Here is a 27,195-nt window from a genome sequence, read left to right on the forward strand (position 1 = left end):
TTCTGTGTGCACAGCATGATACTGTTTGGGAAAGTAGTTGTGATAGTATTTACTAAGCACTTAATGTGTGCAGAGGACTGTACTAAGCACTGGGAAAGAATATACAGGTAGGAATTATACAAGATCTGAGTCCCTCAGGGTGCTCACTGAACTGACTTTTCTAGTTCCTCAGGAAAAATGAAAAAGAAGCTATCACAACTTCCACATCAACTAGCTGCATAGTTAAAGCCACGAATATACCTTTGTAACAGTTATCTGCATAAAATAGGGACTCAGTGAATTATAGTTATAGACCGCAAGAGTGATTTGTTTTGTCTGAATTTTGCATGCCATATTTCCAATGGAAATGTGTTAGATGGAAACTTCCATCTCCACTGAAGGTGATTCTGAAAAGCATTTGGAGAGTTTTTGGTCAGACAGTGGGAATGTCATTGACTATGAGAATTGTTAAACATAGTGAAGGAGGCTGTGGGAATTTCTTTCCCTGCATATCTTCATTCAGAAGAGGGGAGGAATCCACTGGGGTGTGGGCATACAAGAAACCTCCTTAAAAGGCAAGGAAATGAACAGGATGCTCTACAGAGGTCTCCATGATTTTAGGTACATGGTTCAGAGTGTACTTCTCCATATAAAGCAGGTGCTGGTCTTTCAGTATTTTGTCCAGGGTTCACGTAAATAAAAACATAATAAGATTTTGTGCCGATTTCCCTGTAAATACATATGAATGAATTAGGCACTGGTTACATTTCAGTTAATTAAAAATGGGTCCTTTAAAATAGGATAATTAAAAGTAGGGCCCTGTTAATGTGAGCCATCCACCTAACTTGCAACATTCTTGCTGGAGTGGTGATGGCTTCACTGTTTGGTTTTGTATTATTTTTTAAACACTTAGTATGTGTCAGGCACTGGGATAGATACAAGCTAGTTAGGTTGGACACAATCCTTATCCTACATGAGGCTCAATCTTAATCCCCATTTTTGAGATGAGGTAACTGAGGCAAGGAGAAGTTAAGTGATTTGTCCAAGATCACATATGGGATAAGTGGCAGAGCTGGAATTCTGTCCCAGGTCCTTTTGACTCCCAGGATCGTGTTCTATCCTCTAGTCCATGCTGCTTCTCAAGCAAACTGGGCTTTGTGCTGGGCCTCTGGAGTGAATGGGCATGGGAATCAAGGTCTTTCCCTCAGCTTCTTGCCAGGGGTCTCGGGAGGAGATCATCCTGCTGCCCTGGGAGTGCTTTCATCTCCAGCTGTCTGTCAGCTACCCTGCCCTAAGTGGATCAATACAGAGTATGGAAGGTAGCAAATAGAAATGATATGGGATGTGAAATGGAATCAGACTTCTCGATAGTTTGGGAAGGTGGGGCAAGAGGTTGAGATGACTAGTGTAACTGAGTGCTATAAAATCTTTCCACAGTCCTGAGTAGCATGCTGAAAATTTTCACGAAGCAGTTCTAAACAGTGATTTGTGCTGCAGGAGTTCAGTGAAATATGAACAGATCTTGGCCAAGGAATCCCTGGAACCCCTTCTTAAATTTGTTCAGTCTACCTTCTTTCCTGGTGCTTGGATTAGCATAGGAAGCAGTGGTGCCAGAATTTGGACATTGGTTAGTGGAAAAGGGGTCTGTCACAGAGGGAGTCAGTCACAGATAAGTGGGTTTGTTTTGCACGATTAAATGATTTTCTTATTTCCTTTTGTAGTGATGTGTTGAGATGTAGGCCTTTTCTTCGAACCAAGACTTAAATAGAACACCAAATTTCTCCTATAAGAGTGCTCCAGAGAAAACAAGGTGAGTAAATATTTTCATTCCCTCCTAGTTTCTCTGTTCCTCTCTCTTTCCTTCTTTTTCTGTTTTCTTCTGTCTCTCTCTTCTCGTCTCTAGCTCTCCTGTACAATCTGCATATGCATCCTTTGTATTCAAATATGATTCAACTTACAGTGAGTTCTATTTTTATGTGAAGATGTGGCAGAAAAGACTGATGTGCGCCCTCCTGTCTGTCTCACATGATAGACAGGAAGGTCTATCCTTTGGTATGTGACTGCACTTGCTATTGGAAGGGCCGGATGCCATTACAGTCTGACTCTTACGCTTAGTCTTCCTAAGGTTTTTGTTCAGATATTAAACTTATCATTGAAGGTGATTTTCCTTACTAATTCTAATACCTCCTCGTGTTACTTATTTTGGCTTCAGGAAAGCGGAAGGAAGTAATCATGTTCCAAAGCAGTAGAAAGTGACCAAAGCAGATTTGGTTCCGATTTTGATATTGATTCCCTGTGGCAGTTATTCCATAAGCCACATTATAGAACCATGCTTAGTTTGTGCTCTAACTGGAAATGACTCTTGCTCCATTTCCCATTAGGGAGAGATTTGTGCTTTCAAAATGAAAAGTCAGCATGCTCTTTTATATTTAATTTATATGTTGGTAAAAAGACCCAGAGGGAGAACTGGAAGTTCCTAGATGATCCTAGATGGATCTAGCTTAGACATCAGGATAAGGTGTTCGTAAGCATGGGGCTGTTGATTCAAAAAGCACTAGTTATGGATTTGACATCTTTTACCAATACTGTATTATTATTGATTCATCTTGTTAACATACAAATTTGTGTAGCATTGTGACATTTTCGAAGATTAATTCAAGGGAAATTCTGCTTGCAGGAAGTTCTCCCTTTCAGACTTCTTCCTGGCAAAATGGTTCCAGAAGCCTGGATTGGAGGAGTCTTATGGATCTGAAACTAATGAAAGCAAGAATAGGTAGTCCTTTTGAAAGGTGTACTTTTGAAGACTGGCAAGTTGTCGGGGCTGTAAATTTTAGTTTTCACGAAGTCCCCTTGTTAATGTTTAAAGTCTATGATATGTTGGACAGTGATGAATTTTGTGAGAAGTAGCATGACTTAGTGGAAAGAGCCTGGGCTTGAAAGTCAAAGGTCATGGATTCTATTCCCGGCTCCACCACTTGTCTGCTGTGTGACTTTGGGCAAATCACTTAACTTCTCTGGGCCTCAATGACCAGCAGCGTGGCTCAGTGGAAAGAGCAGGGGTCAGAGGTCATGAGTTTGAATCCCGGCTCTGCCACTTGTCAGCTGTGTGACTGTGGGCATGTCACTTTACTTCTCTGTGCCTCAGTTCCCTCATCTGTAAAATGGGGATTAACTGTGAGCCTCACATGGGACAACCTGATTAGCCTGTATCTACCCCAGTGCTTAGAACAGTGCTCCGCACACAGTAAGCGTTTAACAAATGCCAACATTATTAAAATGGGGATGAAGTCTGTGAGCCCTATGTGGGAAATCTGACTACCTTGTATCTACCCCAGCATTTAGAACAGTGCTTGGCACATAGTAAGCTTTTAACAAATACCATCATTGTTGTTATTATTATTATTATTATGTGATTCAGCATGACAGATTAGATTCCCCACAGCACATATGTATGTGTCTGTATTTTATTTATCTATTTATACTAATGTCTGTCTCCTCCTCTAGACTCTGAGCTCGTTGTGGGCAGGGAATGTGTCTGATGTTATATCGTACTTTCCCAAGTGCTTAGAACAGTGTTTTGCACACCACAAGTGCTCAATAAATACAATTGAATGAAGGAAGGAAGGAAGAGGCAGCCCCCATTCCTACCTTTGATATGCAGGGAGAAGATAATGATCCTGATTGGAGTTTGCTTATGTGGTCATGGGTGAAATCCCACTCTGAGAGCATTTATTGGTCCATGTTGCCAAGTGATGCAGCCAAAAGAAAGGATTTGGGCTCCATGATAAAAAGTAGGTTGTAAATTGCTGAAATGGCTACTACCACGTAGGCTGCTTCCCAGGAGATTCAGCTTTCTTTTTCCAAATTGTTCCCATGCATTGGTACTTTAAGTAATAGATTATTCTGCCTACTCAGTGCCTTTTTTTATCTACAATCAGTTACTGTCCCTTTTCCTACTCCATCACACCTTTGAAAATATTACAAAGAATGCCTTACTGTTATGATATATGTAGGACTATTAATTTTCAAGGAAAACAGATTTTTCTGAAAAATATCCGGGCTCCATAAAAAGTCATGCATTATCCTCCTCCCCAGTTTTCCCCCCAATTTTATATTAATTCAAAATAAATATATCAGGGAAAGTACATCTGACAAAACATATGCATCTATGCAAAACTGCCTGTGGTTGATAAGATCCATGACAGACTAGAAAGGTATGCTGAGCCACACGTGGGCACATATGGAAACTCTGCATACACACTTGCATTTGAACCTTCTGCAGCATATTTCCCACCAAATTAAATATTATAGGGTTACAGAATTAGCAGCAGATATAACTGCTTTAAAGTCTGAACTGCTGAAGTGGGAAGGAAAAGAAAATGTGTCAAGCAATATATTTCAGAAACTGTGATTTGTTCAAAACACTCCAAATCAAAAACAAATTGAATATGTATGCTGCACATCTTGAGGCATTGAAGCTGAAAAAAATGGAGTCTTCTAGAAATATTTAAGATATTTGTATTTTTTTGATTAAAGGCAAATCAGACTTGGGTAATAGTCCTCAATCTCAAGCAGGGAACTTAATAATCAACTAGAAAGTTTTTTCTTTGGGGATTAGAAATATATTCTTTCTAGCAATGGCATCTTGTTTTAGTTTAGTTGTGCAGACCCTTAAAATGATAGCTTAGTCTGGCCCTCCGTAAACCAAAATAATCCTGACTCACCCCAAAATGTCATCTGTTTCCTCTATTTTTGTTACAGTAATAAATATAGTAATAAGCCCAGAAATATTCCTGAGGAAAAATGAATGAAATTAAAGGTTGAAATAAAGGACCCTAGATTTACGACTATCACCTGCAGTTATATTTACTTCTGTTAAATAATAATTACTTCTGTTAATAATTCTGTTAATTCTCCAAATACTAATTTTTTTTGTCTCTTCTTGGCTGTCCTGGGAGCCCCAGAGAATAGACTGCCAAAGGTATTCCCAGCCTTCAAAACCAACCCTGGGCTATGCACAAAGAGGATGAGAAGGAAAAATGACTTTAGTCCGTTCTTTGTTTTCCCGGCCAACCTTCCAGGCTCTGAATCTTTAGCACCTCAGAGGTTTTAAGGGTTGTTTCTTAGAGATTGAGAAATTCTTCAAGGACTCATCAAAGACTTTATTAGCAGCAAAACTAGAGAAGGGAGGGGAAGATAGGTTGGGTCCAAGTTTAGACCCTCTTCAAGCTTCCTATATCCTGCAGGGAGAATTTAACACAAACCTGACCAAGCCTGGGCTGTTTGTATTATAGCCGTGGAGACCCCATGCCCAAGGCTCTAGTAAAGAATTGTTGATTTGATTCGTTGTACCACCAGTATATTGCCTGGTAAGAGGTGGGTTGATTAAAATGTGCATGGAAGAATAACTTCTTTTTACTTATCTGTTGAAAAAGGTCAACTTTTTAATTCATAGGAAAAAGGTCTCAAAAACAATCCTGTCTGTTGTAGTAAGCTCGCTGTGGCAAGGGAATGTGTCTACCAACTCTGTTGTACTATCCCAAGCACTTAGTACAGTACTCTCCACACAATAGGCACTCAATAAATATGATTGATGGGCACAAATGAATTGAAAGGTGAATTCAGAATTACTTGAAACCACCAAAGAAATTGGAAGGAAAAAGTCAGGTTTACTTAAAGAATTTGAAAAGCAGCCGCCCATCTTTTGCTCAAGGAAAAATGGTAATTCATCAATCTCTAAGGCAGAGGACCCCAGTCTTCCCAGCTGACCATTACAAATGTCAGGCCGGTCTGCATGAAGAACCAGGCTTTGCTCAAAAGATATGGTAATGTGTTTTCAGCAGTGTATTTGCAGCCAACCTGCCTGCCTGCGTTTCTGTCCCAGTTCTATAAATGGCCCCTCTGATGCTCTGATAAACGTGATTTTCTCCATAATGCCGACGTTTTCCAGTAGTTAAATCATAGGAATTAGAGATGAAAAAGGACCTTTTAGGCTAGCAAGTTCCAAGAGCTTTGTCAACCATGCTTAAGGGGATATAACCTTTCATTCGTAGAACAAGTATGTCATAGTAACAGACAAAATAGTAAGTGTTGTCAACCACTACATTCTCACTTCATTAATTTATGTGGTGTTAAGTGATGCCCTGATATGAATCATTCCTACAGCTGCCACACTACATTAATTGTAAAGCAGTCCTGGATTCTGTACAAGCCAGTCCAATATGTTCACTCTTGAACATGTGCGCACATTAGTTATTTGTGAGGTTACATTTGGGTGACCCAGAGGAGCTAAGTTGTAAGGCTCAAGGTCTCTTTTGCATTAATGCTCTGGAAAAGCCGGCTTTAAATAGTATTTCAGCTTTTTTTTTTTCTAATCACTTTTTGGAAGAGGAAATATATGATTGCTCACTTGGGTCACTTCCACAGATTTCTGTGCGCATTTCCTGACTCTCCAAAGGAACTCATCTACCACCTTTGTACAGAAAACTTTGTCACTATTTTTTTCTTTCAAACACTTGTCTTTATTATTGGTCTAAAACAAAAGTTACTCATTTACGTATGGACACCTACTTTTGAATTGTCCTGATTGAAAACCCATTAAAAAATAAGCAATATTATTCTCCATTATAAAAACAAACATATTGCTGTTAACATTTGAAACAATTTTAGAAGCTTTTTTTTTTTCCTTTAGCAATGTGGCTCTCTTCAGGACTTTCCAATCTGCGGCCCTTAAAGATTTTTGGTTTTGTTTTTTTTAATTTGTTTAAATTATTACAATGTGTCAGGCACTGCACTGAGCACTGGGATAGACACAAGCTACTCAGGTTGGACACAGTTAGTGTCCCACAAGGAGCTCACAGTATTAATCCCCATTTTACAGGTGAGGTAACTGAGGCACAGAGAAGTCAAGTGACTTGCTCAAGCTCATACAGCAGACAAGTGGCAGACTCCCAGGTCCATGCTCTATCCATTAGGCCAAACTGTTTCTCAATGTCGCTTTAATCGTTCCAGGAAGCTTTATGCCACATGACTCCAACTTATGCCAGTGTCTTGAATGATTGCCAGGTCTGGGAAATTTGCAGTCAGGCAGTCAGCCAGAATGAATAGAGCATCTTCCTGGCTGCAGTGCATTGTATCAGATGCTGGGGGAGGTACAAGGAAAGAATGAGAAATAACTTCTTTTGAGCGATATAAAGTTCAGTAAGGAGAAGGTCGTTAAATGTGGATGGCCAAACTTAAAAGTAGACATGAAGTGCAAGAGATGGAGGCATAAAGCATTGAAGGTACATTTTTTGGATGTTTGTGTGAATGCCAGTATGATTACAGAGTACTTTAGAGTAACTGTAGGGACCGATATGATCAGAGCCAGAGGGGGTTAATCAGGAAAGGCTTTATGGGAGAGGTGGAGTTTTAGAAGAGTTTGAAGGAGGGAGGAGTCATACTTTAGGGAAGGCTGGAGGAAGACATTCCAATTAGGGGCAGTTGTTCTCCTAAATTACATTAGAAAAGATCTCTTTGAATCTTGTAGTGTTGGCCTTCATTGCTTCCAACTGGTATGTCTGTCGATGCACGGTAAGAAGCTTCAAAAAGCGTCTGGACATTTTGTCATCTGGCATCTTTGATTTCACCATGTGTGCATGAGGTGAAGTGCAACCATACGGGAGGAATAAAATCAAAAGTGCTTGAATTGGCAAGTCCTCAATTCCGCAAGCCACCATCTTGATTTCCTCACAAGTGCATAGAAATGCAAAGACAATGAGGCCAGTGTCATTTTAGTTCAATATAAAACACAGGAAAGAACTATTATAAAAGAGTGCTGAGTGCTACTAAAGCAAAACGATGCCATAGTTTAGTCAAAGACTGGTGGAATTTCTCAGGGAGGAAAATCATTTCTCCCCAAACCATCTATTGAAGGACAGACCCACTGTCTTCCTCTTCTGCTTGGGCTGCCCTTTGCAGCCAAGCTGGGCCAAATAAATTAATTCAGGAAAGATGTACATTTCAGTATTGCATGGGTTTAAAATGGGCTCCCTGGTAATGGTTGGACTGGGGGAGGGTCGGCATTGCTCACTGGATCCTGGGGCTCAGCTGGTGGAGGAGCGTGGCGTCACATGACTGAGGTATTTTGCCACTCGGGAGTAGAAAATCAAGCCCTGAGTCTGGGACAAGGTGGGTGAAGGGAGAGTTTCTTAAAGAACATTCCCTGAGCTCCCACCAAGCGGGCATAAACACCCCCAAGTTCAAGCTTCCTGACGACTGCTACTGAAACACATTATCCCATGTCCCCCTGCCCCACCTCCCTGTTAGGCTCCTATGAATTGATTGTGCCAGGACCTCATTTTATATTTTTTAAAAAACCCAAAACCTTGATTACTAATAAGTTTTAAATGGTTCTGTCACTTCTCATTTGGTCTCTGGAACACCTCACTTGGCTTGGTATGAGTTAAATTATGCCCCTGTATACTAATCCAGTTTACCACCTACATTTTCTTTTTTCACTCCATTCAGTAGATACTATCTCATTATTCTGAAGGGCGGATCCATTCAATTTTGCCCGATTGTATAAACCAAAAAGTGTGATAAACACTGACAGATGACTACCACTTTCTAGTTTGCCTCACTTTTAATCCTGCACAACCGCAAATACTAGAATAGACATGGAATCAAGTTGAAAGTTCACAGTTTGTCAGACATTATGAAAGATTGATTTACCATATCAAGAATTGCTCATTTTTTTAAGTAGATATCTATTTAAAAATTAACTTGTGCCTTTCATTGGCAGCTTGAAATGATTTTTAAAATGGCTTAGTGCTTGAGGCTTTTCAAACTATATTAGTGTTAGAGTGAAATTGATCAGAGAAGTTAGAGATGAAAAAGGCTTCTCAGAGTCAGCTAAAGCCCCCGAGGCATAGTGATTACCAGATGTAACAGAGAATATTTCATAGGGATTATTAAATGATATTCTTGATGTTGCCCAAAAGGCTAGTTCTGTGATTGAGCTGGCAAACAGCATAGCTAGTAGGTCAAACAAGAGAGCTCAGTGTAGCAGTTAGCACATTAGACTGGGGGGCAAACACGAGGGTTCTATTCATTGTTCTAAACTATCTCACTTCTGTGAAATGGTGTGAGTCACCTCACTTCCTTGGCTCGATTTTATGCTTCTTTAGTAAATTAAACTTCCCCATGTTTCCTTTTTGCTCTGAAAATTATTATTCACTGAGTGGTTAATGATTCCTCAGTGAAAGACCTTTGGAACAGCAAATTTTCAGAATCTGTTTGCCAAGAAGAAATACAGCATGAGATCCTGGGATTGCCGTATATGTTTGTGATATTCTCCTAGAGACCCGTTAGAGGAAGGCAAAAGATTACCAACGTGAAAGAGAATAAATAAGCGTATCAATACCACTTTGTCCTGAGAGCCGTGAAATGCCCCTGGTGTGTGGCCTTGGGGCGTATCAGTGGAGAGGTCATGACTGCTGCTTTTGGTGCCAGTGTGCTCTGTGCCTCCAGGACTGTGTCTGTGCTCCCAGGGAACCCTGGCCCTGCCCCTGGACCTCAGACGTGGGGCATAAAAACATCACCGCACTGGTTTCCTCCACGTTTCCAGAATCTGAACTTTTCATCCGTCCGAACTGCCACAACGCTGGTTCAGACACTTGTCATTGCCCAATTTACCTCCTTCCTGACTTTCCAGTCTCCAATCTTGCCCCATTCCAGTCCACACTTCATGCTGCTGCTCTAATTGTTGTTATTGTTATTATAATATTATTGTAATTAGTATTACAAAAATAATCAGTAATCGAGGTATTTGGTAAGCACTTACTATGTGCCAAACACTGTACTGAACCCTGGAGTAGATATAGGATAATCAGGTTGAACACAGTCCCTGTCGCACGTGGAGCTCACAGTCTGAAGTCGGAGGGAGAACAGGTATCGACTCCCCCATTTTACAGATTAGGAAACTGAAGCAGAGACATTAAGTGAGTTGCCTCAAGTTGCACAACAGGCAAATGGCAGGGCTAGGATTCTTCTCATTCATCATTTTGCACTCATCTCCCCTCTCCTCAAAACCTCCAATAATTCTTCTCCTGTTCCTCTCTGCATCAAACAGAAACTCCTGACCATTGACTTTAAGGCACTCAATCCCCTCTATCCCCTCCCTGACAACTTCCCTCCTCTCCCACTTCATCCCAGCTTCGTTCCTCTCAATCCAACCAGTTCACTGTGTCTCGTTCTAGTCGCTCCTGTTGCTGCTCCTGCCCTCTCTTCTGTTTGGAACTCTTTCCCCCTTTCCATCAGGCAGACCACTGCCCTCCTTATCTTCCAAGCCCTTCTGAAATCACATCTCCTCTAGGAGGCCTTCCCTGAATATGCTCTTCATTCATTCACTCAGTCATATTTATTGAGTGCTTACTGTGAGCAGAACACTATATTAAGTGCTTAGGAGAGTAGAATATAACAATAAACAGACAAGGACCCCACCTGCAAAGAGTTTACAGTCTAAAGGTGAGCTTACTCTCGTCTTCTCACCTTATATCCCCGCCAAATGCACTCAAATCCCCCTGTAGCACTTTGGTACATATCTTTGTACTCTATTGCTTCCTCCTATCTGTAATTTATTTTAGTGTCTCTCTCCCTTGCTAAGCTCTTGGAGGCCAAGGACCATGTCTACTAAATTGGTTGTACTCTCCCAAGAGCTAAACCCAGTGCTCTGAGCACAGCAGGCAATCAATAAATATTATTTACTCATTGATTTTTTTAAGTGAAAGCCACAGAAATCTTTGGGAAAAGATTGGAGATATTTAGAAATCTAATCCTGCAAACTCACCCCAGCCTAAAGGCATGAAAGAAGTCAGTTGGTGGATTTAAAGAAAAATGGAAATTGCAACCAAGCAAGCCTACTACTTCTCATTTTAATTAGGTGCATCATTGTAAGAAGAGCAGGGGCCAGCAATGGGAGCTTTCAGAAATACAAATAAACATGAAAGGAGGGAAAGAAATGAGGCAAAAGAAGAATATTCGGAAGTAAAAAACAGCAAAGATTGGAGGAGGCTACCAAAATAAGTAGTAGCCATGTTTAATATGTGTTAAATTCTCATTGTCCAGAAGGTCACTTTGTGTCACCCTGCAAAGAGGAAGGGGGCTGGACCAGATGGGTCTTTGGGTTCCCACTATCCCTCAGATTCAGGAATTTTAAGAAGTTAAGGGTGGAACCAAATTATCAGTGAGGGGAAAATGAATTTTGAATATCTCCTCCAAGAGGACTTCCCAGACTAAGCTCCACTTTTCCTCATCTCCCACTCCCTTTTGCGTCACCCTGGCTTGCTCCCTTTGCTCTTTCCCCCTCCCAGCCCACAGTACTTATATACATATCTGCAATTTTATTTATTTGAATTGATGTCTGTCTCCCTATCTTGAGACTATAAGCTTGTTGTGGGCAGGGAATATAGCTGTTTATCGTTGTACTCTACCAAGTGCTTAGTATAGTGCTCTGCACACCGAAAGTGCTCAGTAAATATGATTGAATGAATGAATTTAATGTAGGTGCACCCAGCTCACTGTTAAGAGCAGAGGTGCCCAGCCTATTTTCTAGTAGACAGGATAAAAATAGGGTCTAAATTATCTTAGGCTAATTGTGGAGTCATCTTTCAGCTTTGCCCCAAATGATGGCTGTGGTGCCTAGTGGGAATCACCTGTGGTTCATGGAAGGTTGCCAAACTAGACCAAATAAAGTATGGGGGTTGAAGTCTAGTGGGCAGGGAACTTGTCTACCAACTCTGTTAAGTCACACTATCCCAAGTGCTCAGTATAGTACTCTGCACAGAGTAAACACTCAGTAAATGCCACTGATTGATTTAAGGGTGGGTGCTCGGACAGTGGTAGTCCAATATGGTGAAGATCTTAAAACTAGTGGGCTTTCACACAACCCAGGTGGGGAACACTGTTATAATACCTAACTTTGTGAGGCTCCTACTCTTTTCCCAACTCAGCCAGGGCTGTCTACTGCCCTTCTTGGAGGAGAATAGATGGGCTTGGATATCTTCTATTTCTTGGAAATTGTCCCCTTGTGAGAAGCTGAATAGTGTTTGAGGATGGTCATCAGGGCTCCCACACAAACTGGACTGAGGAGTCCAATCAGTGGTTTTTACTGAGCTCTTACTGTGGGCACAGCACTGTACTAAGCATTTGGGAGAGTACAGTACAATAGAATTGGAAGACACGATACACAGCCACAAGGAGCTTACAGTCTAGAGGGGAGATAGGTATTAAAATAAATTACAGCTAAACAAAGGCTGTAGGTTTTAAGGCTAGCTATGAACCTATGAAAAGCACCAACAACACCTTTCTCATTCACACTGCTTTTTGGATTTCATTCATTCAGTCGTATTTATTGAGCACTTACTGTGTGCAGAACATTATACTAAGCGCTTGGGAAAGTACAATACAATAAAAAGTGACATTCCTTGCCCACAATGAAAGAATGATGCCACTTATTACCTATTAATTCTTTCTCATTTGTGGTGTTAAGTGCTTACCATATACTAGGCACTGTGCTAGATTCAAGATAATAGTGTTTATCGAGTGCTTACTAAGTGCTTGGGAGAGTGTGATACTACAGAATTGGCAAACACAATGAGCTTTCAGTTTAGAGGGGGCGATGGACATTGATATAAATAAATAATTTATAATATAAAGATACATATCTAGGGGTTGCAGGGCTGAGGGTAAGGCAAATATCAAATGCCCATAGGTCACAGGTGCAAGTGCATAGAGATGCAGAAGAGAGAAGGAGCTGGAGAAAAGAGGGCTTATTCAGGGAGGCTTCTCGGAGGAGATGTGATCTTAAATCATGCCAACCTCAAAAACTTCTGGCATCACCTTTTCAGGATTTTGGTACCCCTTGTTGAGCAATGATAAACACCTCCAGATCATTTCTGCCAATTTGGGATTTTTATGATTTACATGTCTTGATCCTCAATGTTCATTTGCTTTGTTTAACTCCAAAGCGGAAGAAAGACCAGGCCTGATTCATTCTCAGGCTGGCGGTCCAAACATGCATTTTTCCTAACCGTTTCAGGCCTAGGGCCCTGCCTTTTAAGTCAGAGCAGGATTGAGCAGAACAAGCAGCTCTTTTTAAAGTCACATTACAGTCAGTTGAGCTTGTTTCAACTCTTCCCCCTTCATAACTATATTGTGAGGTTTGGTAGAGTAGGATGCTTTCCAAAACTGAGATAATTCAATTGCTCTCCATACTGGAAAGAGTTTAAGTTTTCTTGGCCTACTTTTTTCATTGGACAAATGAAGAGTTTTCATGTATCTGTTATTTCAATAGAGTTATCTGAAAAGATAAAATAAGGCAGGTGTTTTTTTTTTCCAACCCAGGGGAATTACCACTTTTCACTTCTCTGTAGGTTCCTGGCAGGGGAAGCCAAGCATTTACTACTCAGTCTTTCCCCTCGCTGCCATTAGCAATGTGTGTAGTTTAAATTCCATCATCTCCCTGGTCAGTTTTGGTTCTGAATTTTATTTTAAGTTGGATGCAAAATTTACCTTTTTAATGACAATTTTTTTTCCCCTGTGGCTTTTTGCAGCCAGCTTCATCCCTCTTGACATTACTTGAATAAGCTTGATTAAAGCTGGTCACTGTCCCTTTCTTGCTTGAATCCTCAGGATTTCATTAAGCGACCCTATACCCCATCCAGTCAACTGACAGCTGACAGCTGCTCTCTTCTATTTGAGTTAAGGTGTATCATGCCCGATAATTGATCCAATCAGCCCTCTGTTGGCAAACTCTCACTGAACTCAGTCAAAATTTGGGAAAACGTTCAAAGAACCCAGCTTACCCAGCTTCAACAACAGTCTCATTACATGGGAGTCTATTCATCTTAGCGTTTGCTTGAATTCCTTCCTTTCTAACGCAGTGCTTGCTCTGCCTAAGGCACACTTACTCTCACCCTCTCACGAAGTTCAGTTCAATACTGCAACTTGACTTGTCCCCCGTAGCATGCACCTGAAAAGCATGAAGCAGGAGAAACAAAAACTCAGGCCCCATCCCTTCTCTTCAAGATGGGAGGGAAAGCTTCATGCTCTAGTGATCTCTAGTTTGCCCAGAGGCACAAATCCTGGTGCACCCTATCATCTTTCTGGTTGGACGAATTGATTGGGCCCCTAATAGTTTTGTGGGCGGTGGTTTTCAGCAGTAACCTTCAAAAGATTCTACTACTTGGGTGGATTGTTTTTTGTGAGTTTGTAAGTTGGAGCTGAGAGTGAGCAGAAACTCAAGAGCATATAACTCTGAGCCCCCTCCCCTTCAACATGCAGGGTTCATAGGGGCAACTTCCTTCCCCTTTTGGGCAGGGCATCCTGTTAAGGAGAAACCCTGCTTCCTATAGGAATATACATTCCCGAAGTCCCCTTCACCACTGATGCTTCACCATAGCCTGCGAGAAGCTCCACCCCCAGCAAGAGTGAATGGCAGAGAGAAGCCACCTTTACAATATTTAAGAAATTGGGAAAGTTGTAGCAGTGTCTCACTATGGGTTGTTTGCCAGAAACAGCGAGCTACCCATGGGCTGTCCCGTTCCAACAGTAATGAATTCTTGGCTTTTGTCTGTTGAAGCTTTTCAGGTGTTGAATTTTACCGGTTTCTTTTTGCTTTTGATTCATTCCAGTCGTTGACTCTCCCCCTGTATCTGTTCTACCCGACTTTATGTAGTCCCTTCTTCCTTTCCAGGCAGTCTCCCCAAAGCTTGTGCTGTGCCCATCAGGAGGGCCAAAAAAAGCCAGTGGTGGTGGGGGGGTAGTGGTGGTGATGTCCCTAGTTGTGGGCAGGGAACCAGTCTACCAACTCTGTTGTATTGTACTCTTTCAACTGCTTAGTAGAGGGCTCTGCACACAGTGATCACTCAATAAATACCATTTATGGATACCTAGACGAAGTGAAAAGCTTTGGTGGCTGAGAAGTTTGCTTCAGAGTATTATGAATGAAGTCACTACTTGCAAGCCCAAGTTGGGGAACTAAGTCTGTATTTTCTCCTGTTTAGTAAATATTTAGACAGTTATCAACTGGAGCACATAATTAGTGACAAATTACTAACATTGTATGTGGTACAGAGACCAGAAGTTTGAAGAGGCATATAATATATTGGGTGTATCTATATTCAGTAGAGTAAATGATCAAAGCATCTGTGCATGTTACTGGCATGTGGATGAAGAGTTCTCTGCAATTGCAAAACAGCAGTTTTATTGATATAGGTGTTTCACTGTAAATGAAAACAATTTTAAGTTCTCATTGTGCACACTTGTAACAGAAGATGTTTAACACTTGCACAGTATTCATTCATTAATCATATTTGCTGAGCAATTATTGTGTGCAGAGAACTGTACTAAACACTTGGGAGAGTACAGTACAACAATAAGCAAACACATTCCCTGTCTTCAACGAGCTTAGTCTATCCCGTCTGGTATTTATAAATCACTTTTACTCTCCAACCTGAGGATATTGAAGGTACTAGTTGAAATAGAATAAAATAATCAGCCCGAACCCCCAGACTATATGGTTGAGAGCATAATGGCCAGCAGCTGGTACCCCAATGCCTGTGCCAGAGACCTGTGTGCTTTAGCAGCCTTTCGCAGCCTGCTAGCACGGCCACCACTGCCTCCAAAACCTGTGTGGGAATGGTGGTTCTGCCTCCCTCTCCTCCTCAATCCCTAACCCTGCTACCTTGGGCAACAAAGACAGGACCTGGGATTTGGAGGTCCTGGATTCTAATCCCAGTTCCACCACTTGCCTGATCTGTGAACTAGGTCAAGTCACTTTACTTCTCTGTGCCTCAGTTTTCTCTTCTGTAAAATGGGGAATACAATACCTGCCCTTCCTCCTACTTAGACTGCAAGCCTCATGTGGGGCAGGGATGTGCTGACATGATTATTTTGTATCTTCCTCAGTTCTTAGAATACTACTTGGTACATAGTAAGCATTTAAACATCATTATCATCATTATTATGATTATTATTATTGTTACTATTTAGAGGACCTGAAGGAGGGTTGGTCCCATGTGGGAGCTCCTGGAGTAGTGACCCAAATTTGAAAGTAGTGGCTTATTGCTGGTAATGGTTCCCAGGATCACAGCTTCTTCCCGGGGCCCCCTCTGCAGCCTGCACTCTGTCCGAGGCTTACCTGCAGATAGGGACAGTGACCGTTTTTGATTGACGGTATCTGCTTTACGGTGTGTAAAGGTCACTTGGAAATACTCTTGCAAAACATTTCCTTCTCAATCTCGTAATAAACCTTTACCAACCCCATGGACAGCGGGCCACAGTAAAAATGAGAGGACCCATTTTTCTCAGCTCTATACCAGTTTAAAGCTTGGTCTGGCACTTCAGTGCATTCTTAAACTCAAATTAGAATTTAACGATGTTTTTTTCCTCCCCTAAATCTTACAACAGCACTTCTCAAAGTACAGTAAGTTAAAAGAAAATACGAAAAAGTGCTAGCAAGCCCTCTAGTGTTCAGAACATAGTTCTGTTAATGAATTAAATGTACAGGACATCATTAGCTGAGTCTGTACAGGGTAAAGCCAGTGTTCTTGCTAAAAAAAATTGTAATTTATGTTTCTTGATGAGATAAACATTTATAGGCTTGCTACCGAACCAACTCATTGGAGGTTTGCAACCACTTCTTGTAACTGTGCAGATGGACTGAAAACTGCTGGCTTGAGATAGTAAGGGCAGAGTTTATTGGTCCTTGGGTGGGGCTTTTGGTTGGCTCAGAAATTTGCCAGATTCTTCCCAAAGTGCTGATTCTTATTAGTTCTAACCTGATTGTTCTGCTAATGATTTGTAAGAGTTTATGAACTCTGACAGTCCAGTCAGAATAGAAGCCATCTGGATTTACCCTCTCACCACAACCCCCTCCTCCCCACCACTCACTTTCCTCCTCACCGATAATTTCTCTTCCCTGAAGTGACTATTCAATTCCTGCTGTGTGCTTCCTTTTAACACTTCCTACCATCACTGCAGCAGGCTGAGGTGATATTTTCACACTACCTCAACCCTCCATTTTTATGATCATCCACCCCCTCGCCCACTCCTTTCCCCTGTTTTTACTTTTCAGTGCCCTAGCCAAAAGACGGATGGAGCAAAGGAAAGAGCCAAGGAAATAAGTCCCCCAGACAACTTGGTAGCATGTAAAGTGTCCCCAAGTAGCTGCAGTCTGGAAATCAGGTTGGGCCCCTAAGGTCAGAACACCTTGGTTGAACCCTCCGGCTGGACTTTGGTGCAAGGCTCCAAAACATTGGTTTGTCTGCACAGAACGATTCCCTTGAAAGTTTGTTTGGTACCTGAGATTTGTTTGGTTTGGTACAGATTCATACCAGCCCAATGATGTTTTCTACTGGAGAGCTGATAAAGTACATGTGCCCGATGCTAGCTTGGTCACTGCTAATCACCAGGGATTAAAGTAGCCAGGTGCCCCAATTTGGGAGGGACAGCCATGAAATGAGACTGACCAGTGGATCTTGTGTAGGCCTAATTTTCAACTGGAGTGATGACCATAATAATAATAATAATGTTGGTATTTGTTAAGTGCTTATTATGTGCAGAGCACTGTTCTAAGGACTGGGGTAGATACAGGGTCATCATGTTGTCCCACGTGAGGCTCACTCTTCATCCCCATTTTGCAGATGAGGTAATTGAGGCACAGAGAAGTTAAGTGACTTGCCCACAGTTACACAGCTGACAGAGCTGGGATTCGAACCCGTGACCTCTGACTCCCAAGCCTGGACTCTTTCCACTGAGTCACGCTGCATCAGTACAGCAGCTACCAGATAGCAGTTCTGAGCGTTGGTGGGGGTGGAGGCAACCAGGGAAGCTGCTGCCACAGAGCAGCTCCCTCACTTTTCTTTGAAGTCATTTCATTCCCTCCTCTGCTGCCTACAATGGCTAAGGTGGAACAGAAGCCGTGGCCTGGGCTATCTTGAGTCCCCTCACCACTATGACTCGGGGATTTGTGGGGGAGTTGCCTAAAAGCCAGGCCAGCCCTCTTTTTATCATTATTATTAGTGGTAATTGTTATTATAATAATAATAGCTGGTTTGGGGGTTTTATGGTACCTGTTAAGTGCTCACTATGTTCCAGGCACTGTACTAAGTGCTGGGATAGATACAAACTAATCATGTTAGACACAGTCCACGTCCCACATGGGGCTCACGGTCTTAATCCCCATTTTACAGATGAGGTAACTGAGGCACTGAGAAGTTAAATGACTTAGCCAAAGTCACACAGCAGACAAGTGGCAGAGCTGGGAGTAGAACCCACATCCTTTTGACTCCCTATCCACTAGGCTATGCTGTTTCTCTGAAGTTAAGTGTTAAGTTAACACTCTGCTAAACATTAACAGTCAAGTCAGACACAGGCCCTGTCCCACACACGGCTCACAGTCTAAAAGGGAGAGCAAGTGTTTAAACCCCATTTAAAGATAAGGAAACTGAGGCACTGAGCAGTTAAATGATTTGCCCAAGGTCACACAGCAGGTAATTAGTAGATTTGGGTTTAGAACACAAGTCTCTGGACTGCACCTTTTCCCCTAGGCCATGCCACTGCTGTGGGGTAGAAATGATCCATTCTTGGTCTTCCCACCTTCAGTATACTGTTGCTCAATAATACTGGAGTATTGTATCAGTTCAAAGACCAAATGGGCTCAGTGCTTTTCATTGCAATTTCTAATATTGCCTTAACAGCTTTTAAATGTCACAAATGTATTTCCTTCTGCATGTAAAAATGTATTTTCTACTTCTGTGCATTTCCCAAAGCTTTTATGGGATACTTGAACTTTAGACAATCTTCCTCCTTGTGTTTATAATTTTCATACATTAATGACTAGATTTGAGATAAATAGTATATGGATGAAAAATGATGTTCTGTTATGAAGATTAAAATAAACTGTGATTAACAGCAATTTTCTTAACAAGAAGGCATTAAGTATTGAGATGTTTTGCAGCTGTACTTTCTAGTAATGGATGTTTGAATGAAGATAAATTAAATGCTAGAGGAGGCAATGTAAGATGGATGTAAATTTTTATCATGAGAGCAAAAGCTTTCCCTGAATTCTTTTTAAAATGTGCCCTTAAAATTGCATTGCCAGTAGATGTCATTTTAGGCAGCTGAAACTGGAAATAATTTTTTGAGTTACTTCATTTCTACAGAATTCCAGATCAGAATAATATGGCTACTGTGCCGGAGTTCTTTAAAGTCATAAAACCTATGAGGAAGCATGACATAATGGTGAGACACTAAATCATGTCTTATGCGATTTTTGTTGGCAGAGTTTGAAAGACATTTAAAACATGACTTCAGAAGCAGAGACTGAAAATGCCTAATTACTGCTAAACGCTAAACTGAGATCCCAGTCCTGTATGTCATTCACTGGACTCACTTAAGTCAGTGTGGACATGGCATCTCTCCCATGATGCCTTGATAGGACTTGGGACCATCTGATTCAATGACCGAATCAAAGAGCTGGAAGCAAGTTCTAAAGTCTGTTCGATTTAGTGTTCTCCCTGCAGAAGGGTGACTATCTAAATTCATGATGGTTAAAATATAGCTTGTGGGGCCTTCCTCTTAGAGATTTTAATTTAGGCCCTGCTCCTTACAAATCCCTTTCTGTCCTTTCAGTACTACTGGGCATCACTGCCCAAGTCCAGGCCCTTTCTGGAGCAGAGAGTGAGGGGAGAGGAGAGCAGCCGAGACACCCTCTTCCTCAGGGGCCATCATCATCATCATCATTTATTGAGCAACTACTATGTGCAGAGCATTTTACTGAGTGTTTGGGACCATGCAATTAAAGTAGAAGTCTCTACCTTCAAAGACTTTACAAATTAATGGGGATAACAGGCAAACTGATAGTACACTACAGTGGGAACAAGAGGGAAAGCATTGATACAACTGGCAGCTTTCACCTATGTACCCACTACTTCTCATTTACCGCTCCCTACAGGAGCAAGAACAAATGAAGAAGGAATGTCAGCTTTTTGCCACCAGGCCCAGATATGGCAAAAAAAAAAAAAAGTTTGCTCATCTCTGGTTAAACCAATCAGGAGAGAACCTTATCTATTAAGAAATATTATTATTATCATTGTTGTTATTAATAAAATATCTACAGGGATATAGACTCCACAGTCTCCTTGGGTAGTCTGCTGCCATGTCTAAACTGCTAGTTCATCTCTTATGGGATGTGTTAGGTTTTCTTTTCTCCCTTTATTGGTCTCTGTTGCTCAGGTGTCTTCAACTGTTCTGAAAATTGTTATTGAAATAAGTCTGAATATTTCAACGTCCCATTGTGTTTAACTAATCCATAGTACCCTAACCCTGGGATATTAGCATCTAATCCACAGAGAAAAAGTAGGATTAGACTTAGGGCAGGGGACTTAGTTGGGGTAGACAAGGGAAGAAGGCAGCTTCTGGTGAACAGAAAAAAGGAATTGATACCAGATTGGGCAAAACATCAGGTGAATGTAAGATAGCTGTGTTACAGGGCTGGTGTGTCCAGCTTTCTATTTCTCCACCATTCACCTCCCCCACCAACCCCCGTTGGCTGTGAGAACTGTGGAATCAAAGCAATAACCTGCTTTTCATGTTTGGAATGAATGGTGTTTACTGGACCTAGGAGTAGAAGTTGGCACTGACGGTTACCAGACCAGCACGTTTTACTGAATTAAAAATCTGTGGCCCCAGATGTGAGGCTGTTTCTATAACTCTGGTTAGGGGGTCTCCAATGGCTTATCTGCTTCTGCTTGTTTATGCTAGAGCAACTTCGCAAACCTCCCAAATGCAAAGTTGACCCTCCTCCCCTCCAACCTCATCCCCAGGAACTTCTCCCTCTTCTTTCTTTCTAAAGCAGTTGCACAAAGGTTTCTACCTGCTCAAGAAGGCAGGAAGGCTGTGCATTCAGGGAAGGTAGGCCAGAGAGGAACATGTGTATGAACCGGACCAGCTGGAAAAATCAATCAGTCAGTGGTGTTTATTGAGTGTTTACTCTGTGCAGTGTACTGTACTAAGCCCTCGGGAAAAACCAGCCAATAAATAATGCCACAATTAGAGTTAACCCAAAGCTGCCCCAAAAGCTGATAATTCCAGACTTCTCCAAAGCTTATGTCCCTCACAAGGGAAATGTGCTTTCTAGTGAAGAATAAAGCTTCATGAGGGCTTTCTGCAGATTCTGCTATTCTTCTGCAATGGGGGCACTTTTTAAATGGTACTTAAGTGCTTAGTATGTGCCTGACACTCAAATAAGCACTTGGGCAAGCTAATTGTCTCACATGAGGTTCACAGTCTGAATCCCCATTTTACAAATGAGGGAACTGAGGGCCAGTGAAGTGACTTGCCCAAGTTCACACAACAGACGTGTCAGAGCTAGAATTCGAACCCAGCTCATTCTGACTCCCAGGCTTATGCTCTATCTACTAAGCCACACTGCATCTACTTCTAGGTGGAAAGTACAAAATACCGTGGGGTGATCAAAGCCTCTTCTTTCTCTGAAGTCTATGGACTTCTCCATACCCTCCATACAAAACAACAATATTCATTTTGATTTTATTTAGTGTGTATCAGATTTATTATTTGTGTTGTGTTATAATTCTGCTTTCAGGCAGTTCATTGATCATGTTTGACAAGCATCCTTTTAGAGTTCTTTGAAAGTTTCTCTTAAATTCCTCTCTCCTGAGGAAGAGCTAGTGCTTTATAAGTTTTTAAGTACGAAAGGTTTGATTTCTAAATAAATGGTTATTTTGGATCTGAGAATGGATCTGAGAAACATTCTGGGGGTTGGGAAGGCAGTGGTAAGTTTTTCAGAAACACTATTAAAAAAACACCAAAAAACCCCCCACCTGACTCATAACCCACCTTACTCTTGTAGACATGGGAAATATTTTTAGATAATGACTCTTAATTAAGATGTCCTCTAATTATTACATGTTATCCTTTTGAAAACCCTACTGATTGAGTCTCCCTCAAAAAGTATGTGTTTTCCTACCCAACAAGGGACAGGCTAATAAGAAGGAGCAAATGAAGAACACTGATCCTGAGGGTGAAATAGTGAACAGTCCCCCGGGTGAACAGCTGCAGAAACTGTTAAAAAAAAAAAGTATAATGTGACTATGGTATTTATTAAAGGCTTACTGTTTGCCAAGCACTGTACTAAGCAAGGAGTTGATCCAAAATACGAATATCAGATACAGTCCCTGTCCCACATGGGGTTCATAGCCTAAGAGAGAGGGAGAATGGGCCTTTAATAGCCGTTTTATAGGTGAGGAAACTGAGGCACTGGTGTGCATGAACCATTGATGGAGTTCTTGAGAAATGCCCTCAGGTTGTTGGATTGATGACAGTAATCTAACCCCTTGTTGGCAGCAAAATCACATTTCAATTCAATTCAGTCTTATTGAGCGCTTACTGTGTGCAAATCACTATACTAAATGCTTGGGAGAGTATAATACAACAATAAGTGGACATATTCCCTGCTCACAATGAGCTTGGTAAATGGACAGATTTCCCCTCCAGAGCAGTGGTGCTGCCACACTCCAATCAATTATATCTTGCACAGGGTTCCTAATTCCATATCCAGTGATGATTTTGATCCTCTTTTATGGTTGTATAGCAAAGAGGTTACATAGCAATTTCAAACTGCCAAGGAACAAGCCTCGGTAGAGTGTATTACCGTGGTAAAATTAGACACATAATAGCCAAAAGAATTCCCCAGCTAATTTAACATAACTCCTCACCATAGGGGCAGACTCTGTCCTGAACCAACACAATTTTGATCCTCTTTAGTGGAGACATTCAGGTAAAGGTTGAAGCAAAAAACAAATGACAGTAAACTCTTGGGTATCTGGTTCAACCTCTGGCCCAGGCCGGTTGGGAAACTGAGGCAAAGTCAGAGGTTTGCAGTTCCGGCGTGCTCTCCTCCATTTGTGTTTGGTGGTTTTCGTTGTGGGCAGGGAATGTGTCTGTTGTTGTATTGTACTCTCCTAAGCAGTTAGTACAGTACAGTGCTTTGTACATGGTAAGTGCTCAGTAAATATGATTGAATGAATCAATGAATGGCTTCCCTGAGCTGAAAATTCTCCACGCTTTGCTGCGAGAGCTACATGGGAACCTCTTGGCCCAGACAAGTCTCCTGAGCAGTGCAAGCAGTGGAACCACCAAAATGAAAGCCCCCAACCTTCATCTTGAGGCTCATGGGTGTCCTCCCTCCCAGTTGGCTATTTTTTCTTGAACATGGCAGGCATGAAGCCCAATGGAAGCGAGTACTCCCGCCTTTCCCACTATGAGCGTGTGGGTCGGGGCTCCTCCAACCTCAGATAAAAGCCTTGTTTAGCACTGCAGTTCGCTCAGTGAAGACTCAAAGTATTTTGGCTTCAGAGCTTGGTCACCTTCTCTCTTTCCCTCTGTTTTGCAGTGAGATGGGCATGATTAGTTGCCAACACAGAGAAACCATACCTGGGTAATTCAGCGTCATCCCTTCCTGGGGAGATGACATTTTGTTTTCTTTTTATTCTTCACTTCTCACCTATGTGGTAGTGCAATATTCTGAACGGAGCTTAGGGCTTGCAACAAAGCTTGGCACATAGAAAGCACTTAACAAATACCATAAAAAAAGATAATGTATAAAACTTTCAAAATGAACAAAGGTGAGCAGTCAAAATCATTCGCTTGACCATTTAAGGAAAGATGTACCTGAAAATGTTTGAGATGGTTTGTGGTATTTGTGGCCTCTGTTCCTGCCTTGTTTTTTTTACTGGTTTCAATAAATCAGTCAGGCAGTGGTATTTATTGAACATGTACTGTGTGCAAACTCACAGCACTTATGTACATAGCTTTGAATTCTATATTATAAATTATTCATATTAATGTCTGCTTCTCCCTCTGGACTGTAAGCTCGTTATGGGCAGGGAACGTGTTCGCTAATTTTGTTGTATTCTCCCAAGTGCTTAGTACGGTACCCTGCACTTAGTAAGTGCTCAATGAATACAACTGATTAATTGCAGAGTACTTTTTTATGGTTTTTGGTAAGTGCTTACGATGTGCCAGGCACTGTACTAAGTGTTGATGTTGATACAAGATAATCAGGTTGGACCCAATCCATGTCTTACATGGAGTTCACAGTCTTAGTCCCCATTTTACGATGAGGTAACTGAGGCACAGAGAAGTTAAATAACTTGCTCAGGGTCACAGAGCAGACAAGTGGAGGAACTGGAATTAGAACCCAGGTCCTCTGACTCCCAGACCCGTGCTCTTTCCACTAGGCAATGCTGCTTCTCTGTGCCAAGAGTCCGAGAGAGTACAATAGAGTAAGTAGTCACGGTCTCTGCCCTCAAGGATTTTACAATCCAAAAGGGAAGACACATATTAACATAATTTACAGGTAGGGGAAGCAACTGAGAATAAGGAAATATACAAATGTTTCAGAGTTGAATGACCTCAGAGGGCATTTTCCCGGAAGCTTGTGAAGGACCTGCACCCTTAGGATTGTTCCAGAAAGGGAAAATGGGAAGGGAACCAGGTAGTGATACTAGCCAGTATGACCAATACCCAGGAGTGGGACCCCTGAGAGTTCCAACCCAAGACCTACATTCTCTCATCCTGGGAACCTCCCCTGTTTGTTGGCCAGAGATAGTCCAACTGGGATGTTTTGGGTTCTGAAATAGGTTCAGTAGCCTTTGTAGAGAGACAGCAGAAGAGTGAAAGACCAAGAGATCCTTCTCACATAATCTGTAATCTTGCTTAGTTTTTCAAGAGGATGTGACTAGGGATCCAAAGGGTGTGCTTTTAGAGCTTTCATTTTCTGAAGCTCCAAGTATAAGCACTGACCATCAGCATTCTCCCCTCTCTGTTAAACTCAATGGCTCCCAAATGATGATGATCTTTTTGAGGCACTGCCTGTTCTGTTTCAGAAACTTTCAGAAGTTTATGGTCTGTAAACGAGAAAGGTTAGAGGTGCCTAGCCAGCAGTCAGATATATGGGTAACAAGAGCCAGAGATTTCCTCTGACCCACCCCACTCTTCCTTGTTCCAAGCAAACTCTGTGAAAGCTAGTGTTTCCCTGAAATGAGCTCTACTAGGGTGTGTACATCCCTTAGTTGTGTATAAATAGGCTGGCTATACATTTCAGTTTCTACAGAGCTGTACCAGATTTTTATAAACTGTTCCAAGTCAATTGAGAAAAATATACCCAGGCCAGGAATTGTGACTACCCCAGGTAAACCAATCACCCGACCTGACCCTCGTCCCCAGCCATTCTTTCTTACTTTTTATGTTAGGCTTCCACTTCTGCTCTAGAACATGCTCAGTTTGGGTCCTATAGTATTGTTCTGACACTGGTAGTCAAGACTCCCACTGTGCTAGAGAATTGGAACAACACTTTTTCATCCTACTTTGACATCTCCCACACCCATCACCAAAAGGGAAGAGAACATGGTGTGTAAGTTTGCAATGAGATCCGTTTCTATTTTCAGCAAAAATAGGTTGGCCAACCTATGGATTGAAGCATGGGTCATTCTAGCTGCTCTTGCAGGAACCTGAGTCTACCATGTGGGCAGGCACCTGGCAGTCCTGCTACAGAGAGCCTTGATGGGCTTTGATTGTCAGTTCCATCCTTGATTTTCCTAACCTAGATGTGATGAAGTCGCTCTTGGCTTAAGGGTTTCATGGGTACTTCATTTTAACTTGGTGTTTGAAAGTATTCACAATAAGTTGTATATATTTTTCTATTTCATTTTACAAAGGTGCTCTGTGGAGCTCGTTGTGGGCAGGGAATGTGTCTGTATATTGTTATGTCGTATTCTCCCAAGTGCTTAGTACAGTGCTTTGCACACCATAAGTGCTCAATAGATACAATTCATTAATTATTCAAACCAAAGGTCCTAGGAGTTTTTTTAACATGAACATTACTACTCTTCAGTGTTCTCATAGCCTGCTGGAAAGAGCCTGGACTGGAGAGACCAAAGACCTGGGTTCTAACTTGGTTATGCTACTTGCCTGCCGTGTGACCTTAGGCAAGTCACTTAACTTTTCTCTGCCTCAGTTTCCTCATCTGTAAAATGGGGATTAAATATGTGTTCTCCCTCCTACTTAGATTTTGAGCCTGATGAGAGAGTTTTCTACTCCAATGCTTAATACCTTGCTTAGCATATAGTAAGTAATTAACAAATATCACCATTATTATCGCTGTTATTGGGGTTTCTCTTTCCTTCCAGCTCACCGGGACTTTGAAGTTTTGAGGGGAAGGCCTAGAAGCCTTTTCCAGGATTTGCCAATGTGTAGTAGGCTTTCTTATTCGGCCCTGATCTTTCCCAGTGGCTCAATAGGGAGGTGCTGAGTAAGGAGTCTGAAGTTGGTAGCTTTTGTGTAATTCCAGAAGCAGCAGCCCATGGAAGCCATTTCAGTTCAGTGGGAGATGGGACAAGCCAGTTACAGAAAGCAGTGAAGGGCCCACAGCTACTTCAGGTCTGGTAAGGTAGCTTCTTTCTGGTTGATGTGGTAAGAAGAAAGCCATTTTCCTGCAGTCACAGGTACCTGTTTACAGAAGCCCCAGCACTGAAGTGATGTTGGGCAGAATTGCCAGGATTTTATTCATGTGGTGACCAAAAGGAGTTCAGTCACATGGAATCCTTCAGGAGTGACTGCAATGACAATTTCAGTCACCACACTTTCCCAGGAATTTTGTCTAGGCCTTCCAAGCGTCTTTTCCTTTGCATATGACTTTAATAACTGTGGTATTTGTAAAGTGCTTACTATGTGCCAAGCACCGTGCTAAGCACCGAGGTCGATACAAGGTAATCAGGTTGGACACAGTCCCCATCCCACGTGGTTTTGATTAAATGGGACTTGGACATGTAACTCCTCCAGAAGAGAAGAATGCCCCCTGATAAATAGGCTTGTGGGCACTTCCTTGTGATTTGCTTCATCATGTTCTACATTTGTTCGGTTTTTTGAAAGCTTTCAAAATGGTCCTTCTGCTTGTTCTTAATGATGTGGGTTTTTTGGGCATACGATAAGATGACGCCAGCATTGCCGTGCATGTCTGTGAGTAAATTCCAACCCTCCCTTCCCCCCCGCCCCAATCCCAAGTAATAGCTGAATCTAATAGTGGCTTCTTTTGAAACTCTTCCGTTCTATAATGAAGCGATTGGATTTGATTCTCCATTCTGAACCATCCTG

General features: G+C 41.8%; 1 protein-coding gene across 1 annotated transcript in view; it reads left to right on the forward strand.

The window, feature by feature from the left end:
• Positions 1 to 1,719: 1,719 nt before the first annotated feature.
• Positions 1,720 to 27,195, forward strand: part of PABIR3 (PABIR family member 3) — a 148,839-nt gene continuing 123,363 nt past the window's right edge. Inside the window, exon 1 of the mRNA XM_029068083.2 lies at positions 1,720 to 1,789. The gene's annotated coding sequence lies outside the window, so the exon portion shown is untranslated. The remainder of the gene's footprint in view (positions 1,790 to 27,195) is intronic.

Source organism: Ornithorhynchus anatinus, chromosome 6, assembly GCF_004115215.2.
Source record: "Ornithorhynchus anatinus isolate Pmale09 chromosome 6, mOrnAna1.pri.v4, whole genome shotgun sequence".
Lineage (NCBI taxonomy): Eukaryota > Metazoa > Chordata > Mammalia > Monotremata > Ornithorhynchidae > Ornithorhynchus > Ornithorhynchus anatinus.